Genomic DNA, 17,998 nt, shown 5'->3' on the forward strand with positions numbered 1-17,998 from the left:
GCTGACTGCCAGCCTGCCTTCTGGCCAGTGGCGCCTTCCTGACATGGTGCACAAGGCGCTTTCCTGCCTGGCCTGCCCCCTTAATAGGGTGAATCCTGCCTGCCTACCTGCCTGCCCTGCCTCTTGGACAAGACCCACAAGGCCTGCCTGTGGACCTTCCTGACTCCTTCACTCAGAGCAACTGCTTGCCTGCCTACCTGGCCTACATCCTTGATGTGCTGCACCTGGCCCTGCCATCGTGACCCAACACCTATCAAACACATAGGCCTGCCATCAGAACCTGGTTGACAGACTTAGGGCCCTGGAACTACTGGAAACCAGGCCCTGTTCACGTCCTGCAGTCTTGACCTGGTATCCAGGGAAAACAGCCAAAATAAAATGAGGAGACAAAGAAACAACACCCAAATGAAAGAAAAGGAGAAATCGTGAGAAAAATAACTAGATGAAATGGAGGCAAGCAATTTACCAGATATGGAGTTCAAAATAGTGGTTATAAAGATGCTCAAGAACCTTAATGAGAACTTCAAAAGCCTGCATAAGAATCAATTGGAAATGAAGAATGACACAGCTGAAATAAAGAACACACTGGAAAGAGTCAACAGTAGATTAGAAGGAACTGAAGACAGAATCAGCAAATAAGAAGACAGGGTAGAAAAAAACACCCAAACAGAGCAGCAATTAGAAAAAAAATTTAAAAGCATGAAGGCAGTTTAAGAGAGCTTATCATAGGGGTACCAGAGGGAGAAGAATCCAAGGAAGGATTAGAGAATGTGTTTGAAGAAATAATGACAGAAAACTTTCCTAACTTGGTGAAGGAAAAAGTCACTCAAGTTCAGGAAACACAGAGAGTCATAACCAAAATGAAACCCAAAAGACTCACACCGAGACACATCATAATTAAAATGACAAACATTAAAGATAAAGAAAGAATCTCAAAAGCAGCAAGAGAGAGACAGAAAGTTACCTACAAGGGAGCACCCATTAGACTGACAGCTGATTTCTCAATAGAAACATTTCAGGCCAGAAGGGATTACCATGATGTATTCAAAGTAACGAAAGATAAGGGACTGAACTCAAGAATATGCTATCCAGCAAGGCTATTATTCAGAATTGAAGGTGAAATAAATGGCTTCACAAACCAAAAAAAGGCTAAAGGAATGTATTCCTATCAAACCAGCACTACAAGAAATGCTAAAGGTGTTGGTATAAGAAGAAGAAATGCAGAGAAAGAAAATAAGATAGCCATAAAGAAAGGATGGCAATAAATAAGTACCTATCAATAGTAACCTTGAACGTAAATTGCTTAAATGTTCCAATCAAAAGACATAGGGTAGCTAAATGGATAAGAAAACATGACCCATATATATGCTGTCTACAAGAGATCCACCTCAGAACAAAAGACTCAAACAGGATAAAAGTGAAGGGATGGAAAAACATTTTCCATGCAAATGGAATGACAAAAAGCAGGGGTAGCAATACTCATACCTGACAAAACAGACTTCAAAATGAAGACCATAATGAGAGGCAATGATGGTCATACATAATACTAAAGGGATCAATCCAACAAGAGGATATAACACTGATAAACATATATGCACCCAATATAGGAGCACCCAATTGAATAAAAAACTTCTGGAGGAATTTATGGGAGGTATTGACAGTCATACAGTCATAGTAGGAGACTTTAACACCTCACTGACATCACTGGATAGATCTCCTAAACAAAAAAAATCAACAAGGACACAGTGATCCTAAATGACCCACTAGATCAGATGGAATTAACTGACATTTACAGGACATTCGACCCTAAAGATACAGAATATATCTTCTCCTCAAGTGCACACAGGACATTCTCAAAGACAGACCACATGTTAGGACACAAAACAAATCTCTACAAGTTCAAAAAGATTGAAATCATATCAAGCATCTTCTCAGGTCACAATGGCATGAAATCAGAAATTAACTACAATAAAAACACTAAAAATCATTCAAACACATGGAGGCTGAATAGCATGTTATTAAACAATGAATGTGTTAACAAAAAGATCAAGGAAGAAATAAAAAACTTCTTGGAAAAATATGAAAATGAACACACAACAACCCAAATCCTATAGGACACAGTGAAAGTCGTCCTGAGAAGGAAGTTCATAGCATTACAGGTCTACCTCAAAAAACAAGAAAAACTTCTAATAAATTACTTAACTCTATAAGTTAAAGACTTAGAAAGAGAACAACAAGAAAAGTCCAAACTAGTAGGAGGAAGGAAATAGTAAAGATCAGAGCAGAAATAAATGACATAGAGACTAAAGAAACAATACGAAAGATCAGTGAAACCAAGAGCTGGTTCTTTGAAAAGGTAAACAAGATTAATGCACCTTTAGATAGCATTACCAAGAAACAAAGTGAGAGGACCTAAGTAAATAAAATAAAAAATGAAAGAGATGATATAACAACTGAACCAGTAGAAATACAAAGGATCGTAAGAAAATACTATGAACAACTATATGCCAAAAAATGGACGACCTGGATGAAATGGACAAATTCCTAGAAACATACAATCTTCCAAAGCTGAATCAAGAAGAATCAAAATACCTGAATAGGCAGATAACAACAAAATAAATTGAAGCAGTAATTAAAAAAAAAAAAAAAAAAAAATCTCCCAGCAAACAAAAGTCCTGGGCCAGATGAATTTACGGGCGAGTTTTACCAAACATTCAAAGAAGAATTAACACCTATTCTATTCAAACTATTCCAGAAAATTCAAGAGGAGGGAAAACTCCCACACTACTTTTATGAGGCCAGCATTATATGAATCCCAAAACCAGATAAAGACACTACAAAGAAAGAAAATTAAAGGCCAATATCCCTGATGAACATAGATGCTAAAATCCTCAATAAAATATTAGCAAGCCAGATCCAGCAATATATAACAAAGATCATACACCATGACCAAGTGGGATTTATCCTGGAGATGCAAACCTATATAATATTCACAAATCAATAAACATGATAAATCACATAAAAAAATGAAGGACAAAAATCATATGATCATATCAATAGATGCAGAAAAATCATTTGAGAATACCCAGCACCCATTTTTGATAAAATTTCTCAGCAAATTGGAAATAGAGGTAACATAGTTCAACATAATAAAGGCCATATATGACAAACCTACAGCAAACGTCATATTCAAAGGGCAAAAACTAAAACTGTTTCTCTTAAAAACAGGAACAAGACAGGGGTGTCCACTTTTACCACTCATGTTCTACATAGTACTGGAAGTCCTTGCCACAGCCATCAGGCAGGAAGAAAACATAAAAGGCATTCAAAACTGGAAAGGAGGAAGTTAAACTGTTATTATTCACAGATGACATGATATTGTACATAGAACACCCTAAAGACTCCACCAAAATACTACTAGGTTTAATAAATGAATTCAGCAAGGTAGCGGGATACAAAATTAACATCCAGAAATTGATGGAATTTTTATACACCAATAATGAACTCTGAGAAAAAGAAACTAAAAAATCAATACCATTTACCATAGCAAATAAAAAAATTACATACCTAGAAATAAACTTAACCAAGGATGTAAAAACCTGTACTTGGAAAACTGCAGGACCATGAGAAAAGGACTGAGGAAGATATAAACAAGTGGAAGAATATACAATGATCATGGATTGGAAGAATTAATACCATACTACCAAAAGCAATCTATAGATTCAGTGCAATCCCTATTGAAATACCAACAATACTTTTCACAGAGCTAAAACAAATATTCCAAAAATTTCTTTGGAACCAAAAAAGACCCTGAATAGCTGCAGCTATCTTGCGAAAGAAGAACAGAGTTGGATGGATCACTATACTGGATACCAAACTATACTACAAAGCCATTGTAATCGAAACAGCCTGCTATTGGTACAACAACATATATGTAGATCAATGGAACAGAACAGAGGTCCCAGAAATTGACCCAAGCAATAATGGTCAATTAATATTTGACAAAGGCTGTAAGAGAATACAATGCAGTAATGACAGTCTCTTCAATAAATAGTGTTGGGAAAATTGGACAAGTACATGCAAAAAAATGAAACTAGATCACCAGCTTACTTCATACACAAGATAAATTCAAAATGGATAAAATACTTAAATGTAAGTAAAGAAACCACAAAAACCCTGGAAGAAAATATAGGGAGTAAAGTCACAGATATTTCACGTAGTGCAATTTTCACAGATACATCTCCTAGGGCAAGAGAAACAAAGAAAAAAATATACAAATGGAACTACATCAAACTAAAAATCTTCTGTACAGCAAAAGGAAACATCTTCAAAATACAGAGAAACCCTATGGTGTGGTAGAACATATTTGCTGAGGATACATCTGATAAGAGGCTAATTTCTAAAGTGTACAAAGAACTCACACAACTCAACAAGAGGAAGACAAGTAATCCAATTAAAAAATGGGTAAAGGACCTGAATAGACACTCTCCAAAGAGGACAGACTGGTGGCCAAGAGACATGTGAAAAAATGCTCAAAGTCGCTAATCATCAGAGAGATGCAAATTAAAACCACAATGAGGTATCACTTCACACCTGTAAGAATGGCTCCATCAACAAATCAACAAATGACACCTGCTGGCGAGGGTGTGGAGGAAGGGGAACCCTGGCACACTGCTGGTGGGAATGCAGACTGGTGCAGCCACTATGGAAAACATTATGGAGTTTCCTCAAAAATTTTAAAATGGAACTGCCTTTTGACCCTGTGATCCCACTTCTAGGAATATATCCTAAGAATCCTGAAACACTCATCCGAAAGAACATATGGACCCTTATGTTCATAGCAGCACAATTTACAATAGCTAAGATCTGGAAACAGCCCAAGTGTCCATCAGTAGATGAGATTAAAAAGCTGTGGGACATTCACACCATGGATACTATGCAGCTGTAAAGAAGAAGAGTCTTATACCCTTTGGGACAGTGTGGATGGACCTGGAGATTATTATGCTAAGTGAAATAAGCCAGGCAGAGAAAGAGAAATATCACATGATCTCATTTATATGTGGAATCTAAAAAACATAACAAACTGATGAACAAAATACATTCAGTGACTTGGAAGCATGAATCAGACTGACAAATCCCAGAGGGAAGGTGGGTATGTGGGTGGGGAGAGATTAACCAAAGAATTTATATGCATATATACATAACCCATGGACACAAACAATAGTGTGGTGAAGGTCTGAGGCAGGGTGTGGGTGGGGTGTGGAAAGGGTTAATAGGGAAAAAAAGGGGATATCTGTAATATTTTCTACAATAAAGATAAATTTAAAAAAAAAAAGAATGTTGCACTATTATTTATACAAGGGTGGGCAAAGGTAGGTTTACAGTTGTTTGTATGGAAAATAATACAATAATTAATAAATAATCACAGAAGAATACGCTGTTTTGTGGACTCACAACTGTAAACCTACTTTTGCCCACCTCCTGCATGCACACAACATCAATTATATTCATATCAAAATTTTTAAGGAAGTCTTTCTAACTGGATTGAGTATTTATCAAAATTCCTTTTACAATTTTTATGTGAAAATCAAAATGTTGAAAGAATAGAAATCCCTTAAAAATTAAACTATGGAAGTAGGTAAAAACCACATATCAATATACCTTATCATTGTCAGAGAATTTTGATGGTGAAGTAATTCTCAGGTCAATACACAGAAGTTACACTGATTGCTAGGAGTAGATTTCCACATTATGCATAATTGCTGAATCTATTTTCTGTGTGAAGGAAAGTTGCACCAAAATGACTAAGGTGCAGAGGCTGGCATATATGAACTTATTTCTTATGTAAAGAATCAGGATGAACACTGAAAGTACATTATTTTATATGAAGTATCAGATGTAATATTACAACTAATTTTCTGTGCATGATTTTAGTTTTTCTCTCCCAGATCAAAAGGATTGCTGAATAAAATTTTAAAACATGGAAATTATCTACATTTAATATGTCTTGGCTAAGTTTAATTTCCAGGTCTAAAACTACCATGAGATGCCCTGGTCGGTGTGGGTCAATGGTTAGAGTGTGGGCCTGAGCACCGAAGGATTAGATTCCTCTTCAAGGATTGCAGGTTTGATTCCCAGCCCTGGCCAGCGTGAGTGGAGGAGGCAATCAATTGATTCTCTCTTTCTCGCTCTCTCTCTTCCCACCCTCCCTTCCACTCTCTCTCTCTCAAAAAAACAAAAAACAAAAAACAATGATATTATAGAAGGTTACCATAGATAGTAATTGAAGATAGACATTAAAAAAAAAAAAGTATGTGACTTTTTTTTGGTGTGATTAACAAATTCCTGCTGCCTCTACCTACCCAGAAAATGCACATATTTGTTCTCAGCTTATAAGACACACATACTTCAATTCCCACATAGTCCTTCAAAAATTAGCTGCAATATCCATTCACAATGTTCACATCATTCCTTTGATGAACAATAAAAACTGGTCTTTATGTTATTTGCAAGGTTTTGTCTTTGTCTTTTTGGTTTTTTTATTGTTGTTTTTGTTGTGGTGGTGGTGATGGTGGTAGTGGTGGTAGTGCTGGTGGTGGTAGTGGTGGTAGTGGTGGTAGTGATGGTGGTGCTGGTGGTGGTAGTGGTGGTGGTGGCGGTGATGGCAGTGATGGTGGCGGTGATGGCAGTGATGGTGGTAGTGGTGGTGGTGGTGGTGGTGATGGTGGTGATGGTGGTAGTGGTGGCAGTGCTGGTGGTGGTAGTGGTGGTGGTGGTGGTGGTGTGATGGTGGTAGTGGTGGTGGTTGTGGTGGTGGTGGTGATGGTGGTGATGGTGGTAGTGGTGGCAGTGCTGGTGGTGGTAGTGGTGGTGGTTGTGGTGGTGGTGGTGATGGTGGTGGTGGTGGTGGTGATGGTGGTAGTGGCGGTGATGGTGGTTGTGGTGGTGGTGGTGGTGGCAGTGGTGGTGGTGATAGTGGTGATGGTGGTGGTGGTGATTGTGGTGGTGGTGGTAGTGCTGGTGGTGGTGGTCATGGTGGTGATGGCGGTAGTGGTGGTGGTGGTGGTGGTGATGGCGGTGATGGTGGTAGTGGTGGTGGTGGTGGTGGTGATGGCGGTGATGGTGGTAGTGGTGGTGGTGGTGATGGCGGTGATGGTGGTAGTGGTGGTGGTGGTCGTGGTGTTGATGGTGGTGATGGCGGTGATGGTGGTAGTGGTGGTGGTGGTGATGGCGGTGATGGTGGTAGTGGTGGTGGTGGTCGTGGTGTTGATGGTGGTGATGGCGGTGATGGTGGTAGTGGTGGTGGTGGTGGTAGTGGTGGTAGTGGTGGTGATGGCGGTGATGGTGGTAGTAGTGGTGGTGGTCGTGGTGGTGATGGTGGTGATGGTGGTAGTAGTGGTGATGGTGGTAGTAGTGGTGATGGTGGTAGTGTGGCAGTGCTGGTGGTGATGGCGGTGATGGTGGTTGTGGTGGTGGTGGTGATGGTAGTGATGGTGGTGGTGGTGATGGTAGTGATGGTGGTTGTGGTGGTGGTGACAGTGGTAGTGATGATGGCGGTGGTAATGGTGGTGATGGAGGTGGTGGTGGCTTGTCTACCAACACTTTTTCCTTTATTTTGTAGAAACATCTGTACATTTTCTCCTTTTTCGGATATCTCAAAAGTCATGCTAAAATGCTCTTTTGTGAAGATCTACAATCTTGTGTGGGAATAGCATTAAACGCAAGCATATCAAGGCAGGCAAATCATTCACTACTTACATATACAAAATCCTACCTATCTAGAGAGTATGTGACTTTTAATTCTGTCATCTGAGAAGTTAATACTAGATTGGAGCTAAGAAAGGAGACTACCTCAGAAAGAGAAGCTTTTCATTGACAAACTTAACTATATTTCTGAAAATAAATGAATTATGCTGATTAAAATTATGCTTTGATTATAAGCTAAAAAGAGTCTTATTTTCTTTTACACTATAAAAAATGAATGAACTATGAGAATGACCAAAAATTCAATAAACATGAACTTTGATTCATGTTTGTTCAGTAGTTAAGTCCAGCATACTACCTTTTTTTTTTTTTTTAAATATATCTTTATTGATTTCAGAGAGAGGAAAAGAGAGGGAGAGAGAGAGATAGAAACGTCAATGATGAGAGAGTCATCGATCAAGCCTGCAACCCAGGCATGTGCCCTGACAGGGAATCGAACCCCGATCGCCTGGATCCTAAGTCAACTCTCAACTGCTGAGCCATGCTAGGTGTATGTTTATCATAGACGCCCATTACCAGGTCAAGGAAATTCCATCTATTCCTCATTTGCTGAGAATTTTTTACAAGAATAGGTGTTGGATTTTGCCAAATGCTTCCCTGTGTCTTCTGACTCTAGTGTTGGGAAACTCGGGCTTCAGCTGCACATGCCCTGGGATGGTGGGGTGGGCTTTCTTCAACAGGGCTGTGAGGACAGAGTCTTTGGTCTTGAAGTAGCGGTGTCTGCAGTACTGATACCAATTACTGCTCATGTACATGGGTTGTTTGTAAATCCTCTGACCAGGGACTGTCTGCCCACCATATTGTCAGACTTCCCACTCTGATTGTAAGAGTTTATCACATATTGCTTTTCCTGTCTTAGATATGCTAGAGAAAGTTCTCTCTTCCCTGTGCTAAGTTAGAACATTTTTGTTTGGTGAAAATAGCCTCTCTTCTTCCAATCTGAAAACATTAGAAAGGAGAGAGCATTTTTCCTATCCGTGCAACACCTCAACAATTAAGTTCCCGTATACATGCAGAGGTCAGTATATTGGACAATTTTCAGTAAAGTTATTAAATAACTGAAAACTGAAAACTCTGAATTAAAGTGAGAAGACTAGCAGTCTTCGTTACTGCTAATTTTCTCTGTAATCTTAGAAAATTCACTTAAGCTCTTTGGGCCTCAGTATTTACATTTGTGAGGTGAATTAGATTGAGCGCTCTGAGGTCATGTCCAGTTCTTAAGTTGTGGAATCTTTACTTTTAGCAGCTCCGAGGGCATCTTTGAGAACCACACCCCTTTTCCAAATTATTTGCTGTATAAAGTTTGCAAACCCTAAAACTACTCCTCAAATAAAGATAATGAAGGAATTCCTTTGCCGGAGGGATTTTGAAGGTTGGAGTCAGCTGTCAGCCCCAAGGACCTGGTTTGACTTTCATTATCTATTAGCATCAACACATTCTCATATCAGAAGTGCTGTCTGTGGTCTGCACTGGCGTCTTGGCTCTTGAATACCTTGGTCTGGCAACTTAAGCCGGTGCAATTTCGTTTTGGACTTAAATGTTTTTATGCGATGCTTTACATTCTCGCGATAGGTTAGGATTGGAGTGGAAATTTTTGTTTGAAAAGAGAAGCTAAATGCCAATTATAGATGTCAAGAATTTTGGTTGTTACTTTAACATACCACAACAAGGGCAGATATGTAAAGCGAGATAGAAGCCTAGTAAAAGACACATTTTCAGATTCATTAATCAATTTTTTCTCCTTTGTAAGTCAGCTTTTATGCAACAAGGAAGAAAGCAAAGGTGTTTTTTGTGTATGTGTTTCTGTGAACTTAGAAGTGCAAGTGTTATTCTAACTCAGCTACTCAAAATTAATTAAAATATAGGGCGGGGGAAGGCTTTGAAAGGGGTAAGGTTGCAACAAAGAAGTCCAGGTATTATGTCTCTCTAGGGTTCAGATGTCATCAGTCCCTAGGAGGGTAGGAGGACAATTTTATGTTGAATTCCTTTAAGTTCAATAATTCCAACTCATCTTGCTGTTGGAGCTGCCTCCACTCGCCCCTGAGATTAAAGCCCAAAGCAGGAATCTTAGGTTTAGACTGGAAGATTGTATAAAGGTAGATCTGATAAAGTAAGCTGTGGGCTTTTGAGAAGAGGCCATGAATTTTTGGCTCCTTTGTGTAGCTATACAGGATTATGTTATAAATTCTTTGGGTTATTTTGTTTTTGCATTTACACTGCTTGCTTTGTTTCACATAAAAAAGGGACCTGCATGCATAGATTTTGGTTGGTTTAATAATGTTCCCTAGAAAAATGATGGTGTTTATAATTTCAAAGTTAGTAACCAAATGGAGACAGATCGGTAAAGTGGAAAGAATTTGGCCTTTCAAATTAAGCAAACAATATTTAAGCTCCTAATTCTATCACTTATACTGCATAACTTTGGTCAACCAATTAATCCTTAAGATTCTGAATGTCTCAAGTGTACAGATGCAGCAGTAATGAGTGTGTAGAAACCACCGAGAGAATTATGTGAAAAACAATGCTTGTAAATCGGCTAACAAGCTTTCAGTCTTCGGCACGTCATTGGTAATTTTTAAATATTTGTTCTTTTCCCTTGACTTTTGGTTCTTAGTCATTTCTGAGTCTTCTGAAAACATTTTTGTGCTCCTAATAGTTTGAATAATAAGTGTAGCAAAATAAACCTCTAAATACAATTGAGCAGGTGTACTTTAAAAAAATACACCATTTTGGTTCAGGTGCATATAATCAACTTGAAATTTTACAAAGCTCCACTACTTGTTTACTGTTCTCTAAAAATGAAAGTGGAACTTTTTTAAGCCAAACTTTGAAAGGGGGAAAAATTGGCTTCTCTCCTGGAGTGAGCCAGACTTCAGAGGTTTAGGACACAGTTCACAATACTTCTCTCACTTTTGACACCAACTACAAGTCTGGGGATTTCCCAAACCACCCTCAGGTTCAATAATTTGCTAGGAGAACTTACAGAACTCACCGAAAGCTATATATACATAGTTATGGTTTATCAAAGGAAATGACACAGAACAAAATCAGCCAAAAGAAGAAATGCATGGGGCAGATTCTGGGAGGGAGCCAAAACCAAAGTTTATTTTGTTTTCTCTTGTGGAGTCAGGATGCAGTATCTTCCCATAGTAACCTGTGACAATACACATGACATATTGACAGTCAGAGAAGCTAACACAAACTTTGATTTCTAGCTTTTCTTGGCCTTCATTACATAGTCGTGATTGATTAATTGATTTCCCACATGGTTGATCTCAGCTTTCAGCTGATACAGCTTGACCCAAAGCCACCACCCCAAATCCCATGGTTGGTATTTGTCATGTCCCACTTCAACCTGAGACTATCATATGCCACCAGCTCCACTCTAGGATCCTGCGGGGCAGCCTCTGACCTGAATAAGGACTTCTGTCAGGCATTACATAATTTACTTTACAGAAGCCAAAGGCAAGGCCAGATCTCAGTGGGGGCCAGGCCACATTCTATACTGTACATCTAGAAATGGATAAATGTATTTTCCTCTTCTCTACAAAACAGTCTGCTACCATCCCCACCCATTTCACATGATAGGATTCAATTACAATATTCAATTACAAATTTGTCCTAGAACACTGACAACTTCATTGTACTACATTAATATACTCTTACCATTGGAAATTGTTTAATATATTCCCATTTTTTTCTGTTATCTACCATAGCATCTTAATCATAGTGGGTTTCTTATATTGGGCTGTAAAAACAGAAATCAACCCAACCAGCATGGCTGAATGCAAGAGTAAGTGGAGTGGTAGAAACCCAAGAGGAATTCAGTTTCCAGATAGTGATTCTGCAGAATGGTGACCATCAGAAGAGATCAGAGATCACAATAAATTACCTAGATTGGATGTATTCAAACAGTAAGTCATGACCCTTGACAATGCATTGAAGAATTCCTTACTGTGCGTTAGAGACAAAAATATTGCTTGCCTTGCTCTGACCCCAAGCCAACCTAGTGCACCTAGAGAGTGAGCTTCCAACTTTGCCTGGTTCATTACTTTTCCTGAGCATCACTTTTGCTATGTTAATAAAATATGGTAGCCAGGTAGGAATGAAATGATATGATTTAATTATTGCCTTGACCTACCTAGAGTCAACAAGTTTAGCAATTGCTCTGCAATACCCAGAAATCGTATGCATATATTTGCTATTAAACCCCTCTTTTCTTTTGATTTCCTCATTTCACTCTACTCAGGCTTCCAAACTGGATGTTTTTTGAGATAGTAATGCCATCGCCTCTCCCTCTGCCTGGGTCTCACAGTGCTGTTCATCGTAGGCCCCGTCCAGCTGTGTGTGTCCTTCTGGTCTGTATAACATGTCGTATGGCGCTGTGTCCTAGGATATATTTTTTAAAGCCTGAAGACGTTTTTTGGTAACAAATGGTAATAGATCTTCCTCTAAAGGTTTATGGATAGTATATGCTTCTCTGGTCAAATTTAAAAAAGAACCAGATATTTGCTTTCAAAGATATCTTATTAACATCAGGTGGTATTATTCTGACCTATGTTTTTTTTCACTTGTATTACCCCCTTTTTGCTTATTTGTTTGAGTTTATTACTGATCTAGAAGAAAAAGTATGTTTTTTTTTGAGAGGGGGTGATAATATCATTTTTTCCAGTCTAGACATAATTATTTCCAAAATAGTATTTGAGATTTAACATATTAATACAGTTTCATTGTTAACTTTAATATTAATAATTTTGCTTCACAATATTCTCTTCAAAGAAGAAACATATGTTATTTTTTAAACTACTGGATTAGCAGATGACAAAAAGCAGAATATATTTTGCCAGTTTATTTAAAATGGTATACTAATATAAAATAGGTCTGTATTATAAAATACATAATTTGATTACAAAGCAGACTAAGAGGAAAAAGGCACGCTCACTTTATTTCTTATTATTTTTAAATTAAATTTTGGGGGTGATGTTGGTTAATTAAATTATATAGGTTTCAGGTATACAGTTCTACAATATATTATCTGTATATTGTATTGTGTATTTACCACCCCAAGTCAAGTCTCCTTCCATCAACATTTATCCCCCCTTAGCCTCATATCTCATCCCACCCCCCTACCCTCTGGCAATCACCACACTGTTATCTGTGTCCATGAGTCTTTCTTTTTACTCTCTGCTTAATGCTTTCACCCTTCTCACCCAGCCCCCAACCCCCTCCCCTCTGACAGCTGTCAGTCTGTTCCCTGTATCCATGAGTTTGTCTCCACTTTGTTAGTTTATTTTTTTGTATTAGAGTCCACATACGAGTGAAATGATATGGTGTTTGTCTTTCTTTGACTGGCTTATTTCACTTAGCATAATAATTTCCAGGTCACAGAAGTTATAATTTCCTTCTTTTTTAAAACTTTTTTACATTTTTATTTTAAATATATCTTTATTGATTTCAGAGAGAGGGAGGGAGAGAAAGAGAGAGGAACATCAATGATGAGAGAGTCATTGATCGACTGCCTCCTGTACACCCCGACTGGGCTTGGACCCCACACCCGGGCCTGTGCCCTGACCGGGAATCAAACCCTAATCTCCTGGATCCCAGGTTGATGCTCAACTGCTGAGCCACGCCGGCCGGGCTTCCTTCTTTTTATGGCTGAGTAGGATTGGATTGTGTGATGTCCCACAGCCTTTTTATCCACTCATCTGCTGGTGGGTGTTTGGGCTGTTTCCAAATATTGGCTATTGTAAATAACGCTGCAGTGAACACAGGGCTGCATATATTCTTTCTAATTAGTGTTTAGGTTTCTTTGGATATATTCCCAGAAATGGAATGCTGAATCGTAAGACAGTTCCATTAACTTTTCTGAGGACCCTCCACACTGTTTTCCACAGTGCCTGCACCAGTCTGCATTCCCACCAACAGTGCACTAGGTTCCCTTTTCTCCACACCCTCGCCAGTACTGGTAGTTTGTAAATTTATTGATGATAGTCATTCTGACCTATGTGAGGTGATTATCTCATTGTGGTTTTAATTTGCATCTGTCTGATGATTAGTGACATTGAGCATCCTTTCATATTCTGTTGGCCATTTCTATGTCCTCTTTGGAAAAGTGTCTATTCAGTCCCTTTGCCCATTTCTTTTTTTTTTTTACTATTTAAATTTTATTTTTGTTTAAAATATTACAGATGTCCCTTTTTCTCCCCAATGACCTGTTCTACCCCTTCCCATCCCCCTTCCCAGTCCCTCTCTCCACCATTGTCCATGTCCTTGGGTTGTGTATATATGCCTATAAATTCTTTGATTACTCTCTCCCCCTCCACCCAACCGCCCTCCCCTATCCCTCTGAGATTCATCAGTCTCATCCATGCTTCCATGTCACTGAATCTATTCTGTTCATCAGTTTATTAAGTTCTTTAGATTCCACCTATAAGCGAGATCATGTGATGTTTGTCTTTCTGTGCCTGGCTTATTTCACTTAGCATAATATTCTCCAGGTCCATTCATACTGTCCCAAAGGGTACGAGATTTTTCTTCTTTACAGCTGCATAGTATTCCATGGTGTAAATGCACCACAGCTTTTTAATCCACTCATCTACTGATGGGCACCTGGGCTGTTTCCAGATCTTAGCTATTGCATTTCTTAATTGGATTGTTTGTTTCTTGGATGTTGAGTTTTACATGTCCTGTATAATTTCTATATATTAAGCCCTTATCAGATTTCTCATTGCTGAATATGTTCTACCATTCAGTGGATTGTCTTTTCATTTTGTTTATAGTTTCCTTTGCTGTGCAAAAACTGATTTGTTTATTTTTTCTTTTGTTTCCCTTGCTCAAGGAGATATATCAGAAAAAAATGTTGGTAAGAGAAATGTCCAAGAGTTTACTGCTTATGTCTTCTTCTAGGATTTTTATGGTTTTGAGTCTTACATTTAAGCCTTTCATCTACTTTGAATTTATTATTGTGTACGTTGTAATAAAGTGGCCTAGTTTCATTTGTTTGCATGTATCTGTCCAATTTTCCCAATACAATTTATTGAATAGGCTATGTTTACACCATTATATATTTTTGCTCTTTTTGTGGAATATTAATTGACTATGAAGGCATAGGTTTAATTCTGGGCTCTCCATTCTGTTCCATTGATCTGTATGTGTGCCTTTATGCCAGTACCAGGCTGTTTCTATTACTATGGCCTTGTAGTACAGTTTTAAATCAAGAAATGTGATTCCTTCAACTATGTTCTTCTTTCTCAAGATTTCTGTGGCCGTTCATGTTTTTTGGGGTTCTACAGAAAATTTTGAAATATTTGTTCTAGTTCTGTGAAATATGCCATTGGTATCTTGATAATAATTGCATTGAATCTATAGGTTCCGTTGGGTAGTATGGATATTTTAATGATGTTAATTCTTCCTATCCATGAACATGGTATATGTTTCCACTCATTTGAATGTTTTTTAATTTTTTTTTCAATGTCTTGTAATTTTCCGAGTACAGGTCTTTTATATCCTTGGTTAAATTTATTTCTATGTATTTTATTTTTTTCTGAAGTAATTGTGAATGGGATTGTTTTCTTAGTTTTTTTATTTCTAGTAGTTCATTATTAGTGTATAAAAATGCAACTTGTTTCTCAACAGTTTGTAGTATCCTACTATTTTACTGAATTCATTTATCAGTTCTAATAGTTTTGTGATGGAATCTTTAAGGTTCTGTATATACAGTATCACATCATCTGCAAATAATGACAGTTATACTTCTTCCTTTCCAATTTGGATGACATTTATTTCTTCCTCTTGTCTGATAGCTATGGCTAGGACTTCCAGTACTGTGCTAAATAAGAATGGTGAAAGCAAAATCCCTCTCTTCCCACTTTGCTGAGAGTTTTGATCATAAGTGGGTGCTGTATTTTGTTAAAAGCTTTTTCTGCATCTACTGATATGATCATGTGGTTCTTGTCCTTCAGTTTGTTTATGTGATGATCACGTTTATTGATTTGCGGATATTGTACTAACTTTGACAAATATGCAGAGTTGGCACTACATAGGATAAAACTTGAAATGAATAGTTTGTTTGTTTTTAAATTTATCTTTATTGTTGGAAGTATTACAGATGTCCCATTTTTTCCCCATTGACCCCTTTAAGCTCACAACCACTCCCCACAACAGGCCTTTGCACACTATTGTCTGTGTCCATGAATTATGCATATATGCATATAAGTTCTTTGGTTAATCTTTTCCTACTCACCCAATCTGATAGTTTTATGCAGAGGCCGGGACATAAAAAAACATATTTTATTTTTGAGTAACTATTCTTGATGAATATCTGTAATTTAATACCATAAAATGTTGGTGCTATTTGTTAGTTCTTATTTTTTGTCAATAAAATTTCACTTTATTAACCTGATAGCAGTAATCCTTCCTTTCAAGGAATAAATGGAGCACAATCTTTTATGACTTAATATTAATGTCAACAGCTACAATTTCCTGAGCATTTATAACTAAATGAGATGTATTTAAAATAACTGGTGCATAATACAGACTGAAAATCAAGTCATTTCCTTTCCCCACCACTTCTCTCTCTGAGGAATATAGAGCATAGTAATGTAAACATTAAACACGTAGAACATATTAACTGCTCTACTAAAAGAAATATTTATTTGCTTAAATAAGGACAGGCAGAAGGACATATGACTATTGACAGACATAAAAAATACTACCTTTAGAGGTTTTCATAGTCAATGTTTAACATTTTCAGAACTGGGGGATAACATTTCATGAAAGTATATTTTGGCAGACAATGTGACAATTTTCTCTTCTCAGAACAAAGTAAAGAATTTCATTTTTTATATGTGAGGATCTACCAAATGTTGTAAATTCTTGGACTTGGTGAGAATTAAAACATTTTATATAAATTACGATCATGTTTATTCATGTATCTAATATGGAAGTTGAAGATATCTAAAGAGCATCGGCTTTTGTAAAAAACAATGACTAAGGTCATAAAAATTTTGTATTTTCCTAATTAAATATACTCTAGAAATACATATTTATTCTGCATCAAAAATAATTTATTTTTATAAAATATGTTACATACGTTAAAAGTTTTTTTATGAGATGAAATTTTAAAAGAGAGTAAAGTAGCTATGGTTAGTGTTTTTTATCTATATTGCATTTTGAATCACCAGAATATTTATGTGTAGCTTGAGGGGAAATGTATCCTGGTTTCTTTCAGACTGGAAAAGCGTTCTGTCTCATTTACACAACAAATGCTTGTGCCAGGCTTTATGTGAGGTTACTGAGGTGCAGAGATACACACACTCCACTGCCTTTGAGGAGAATAGAAGTAGATATGTGTTTTTATACAAGACAACTAGAGCTTAAGTACCAACGCAGTGAGGTAGGGAAGTTAGAGCAAGCGATGCGGAGGAAGTGATTCCGATGAGCCTGAGGAAGGCCGGGTTGGTCACATAGGAGGAGGCTAATTTAGGAAGAGCAGCAGCTGTGGTCCCTTTCAAGGCCTGAAGTTGGAAACTTGAGAGAGATGATGAAAGCAGTGACCTAAGGAAGAGCGCGAATGAAAACTACCCTGTTATGGGAAAGAGCCGGATTCTATTTGCAAAGCCATGGAGTTCAGTGCATGGTTTTGGAAAGGAAAGTCGTTTGTAATTTGCATTTTAAAATGATCTCTTCAGGCCCTAGAGAAGAAACAGTCAGAAGGGATTGTGACTAAAATTAGGGAAACAAGTTAGGAGGCTGTTACAGAAATTCAGAGGAGAATGATGATTGTTCAAATATAGGTGTCGTCTGAGGGCTGAAGAGAAGGGGTACATGAGGGAGCTTAGAAGGAGGGGCCATGGACGGATCACCTTGAAAGAGTTAGTGTGCACTCTGAGAAAGGGATGATGGAACGGCCGTCTGGTATTCCTGGCTTCGGAGATTGGCTGATTGATGTCACCATTCCCTGTGATGCAGATAATGTAAATCGAAAAGAGCAGGTGTGGAGAGGGGTAAAGTAAGAAATAGATTTAGCACTGGGCATGTTGAACTTGGAGCGCCCTGACACTTCACGTCAATTACTCTGCAAGAAACTGCTTGCTAACAGATCATAAATTAAATGTATCCCTCAGAAGCAGAATGTCTCTCCTAATAATCTGACAGAAACATGCGCTTGTTTGCATCCCTGAGTATGAGGAATGCCCGCACTGAAGCACTCACGCCTCCTTCGGGTCAATGGCTG

Source organism: Miniopterus natalensis, chromosome 6 (assembly GCF_054644295.1).
Source record: "Miniopterus natalensis isolate mMinNat1 chromosome 6, mMinNat1.hap1, whole genome shotgun sequence".
Taxonomy (NCBI): domain Eukaryota; kingdom Metazoa; phylum Chordata; class Mammalia; order Chiroptera; family Miniopteridae; genus Miniopterus; species Miniopterus natalensis.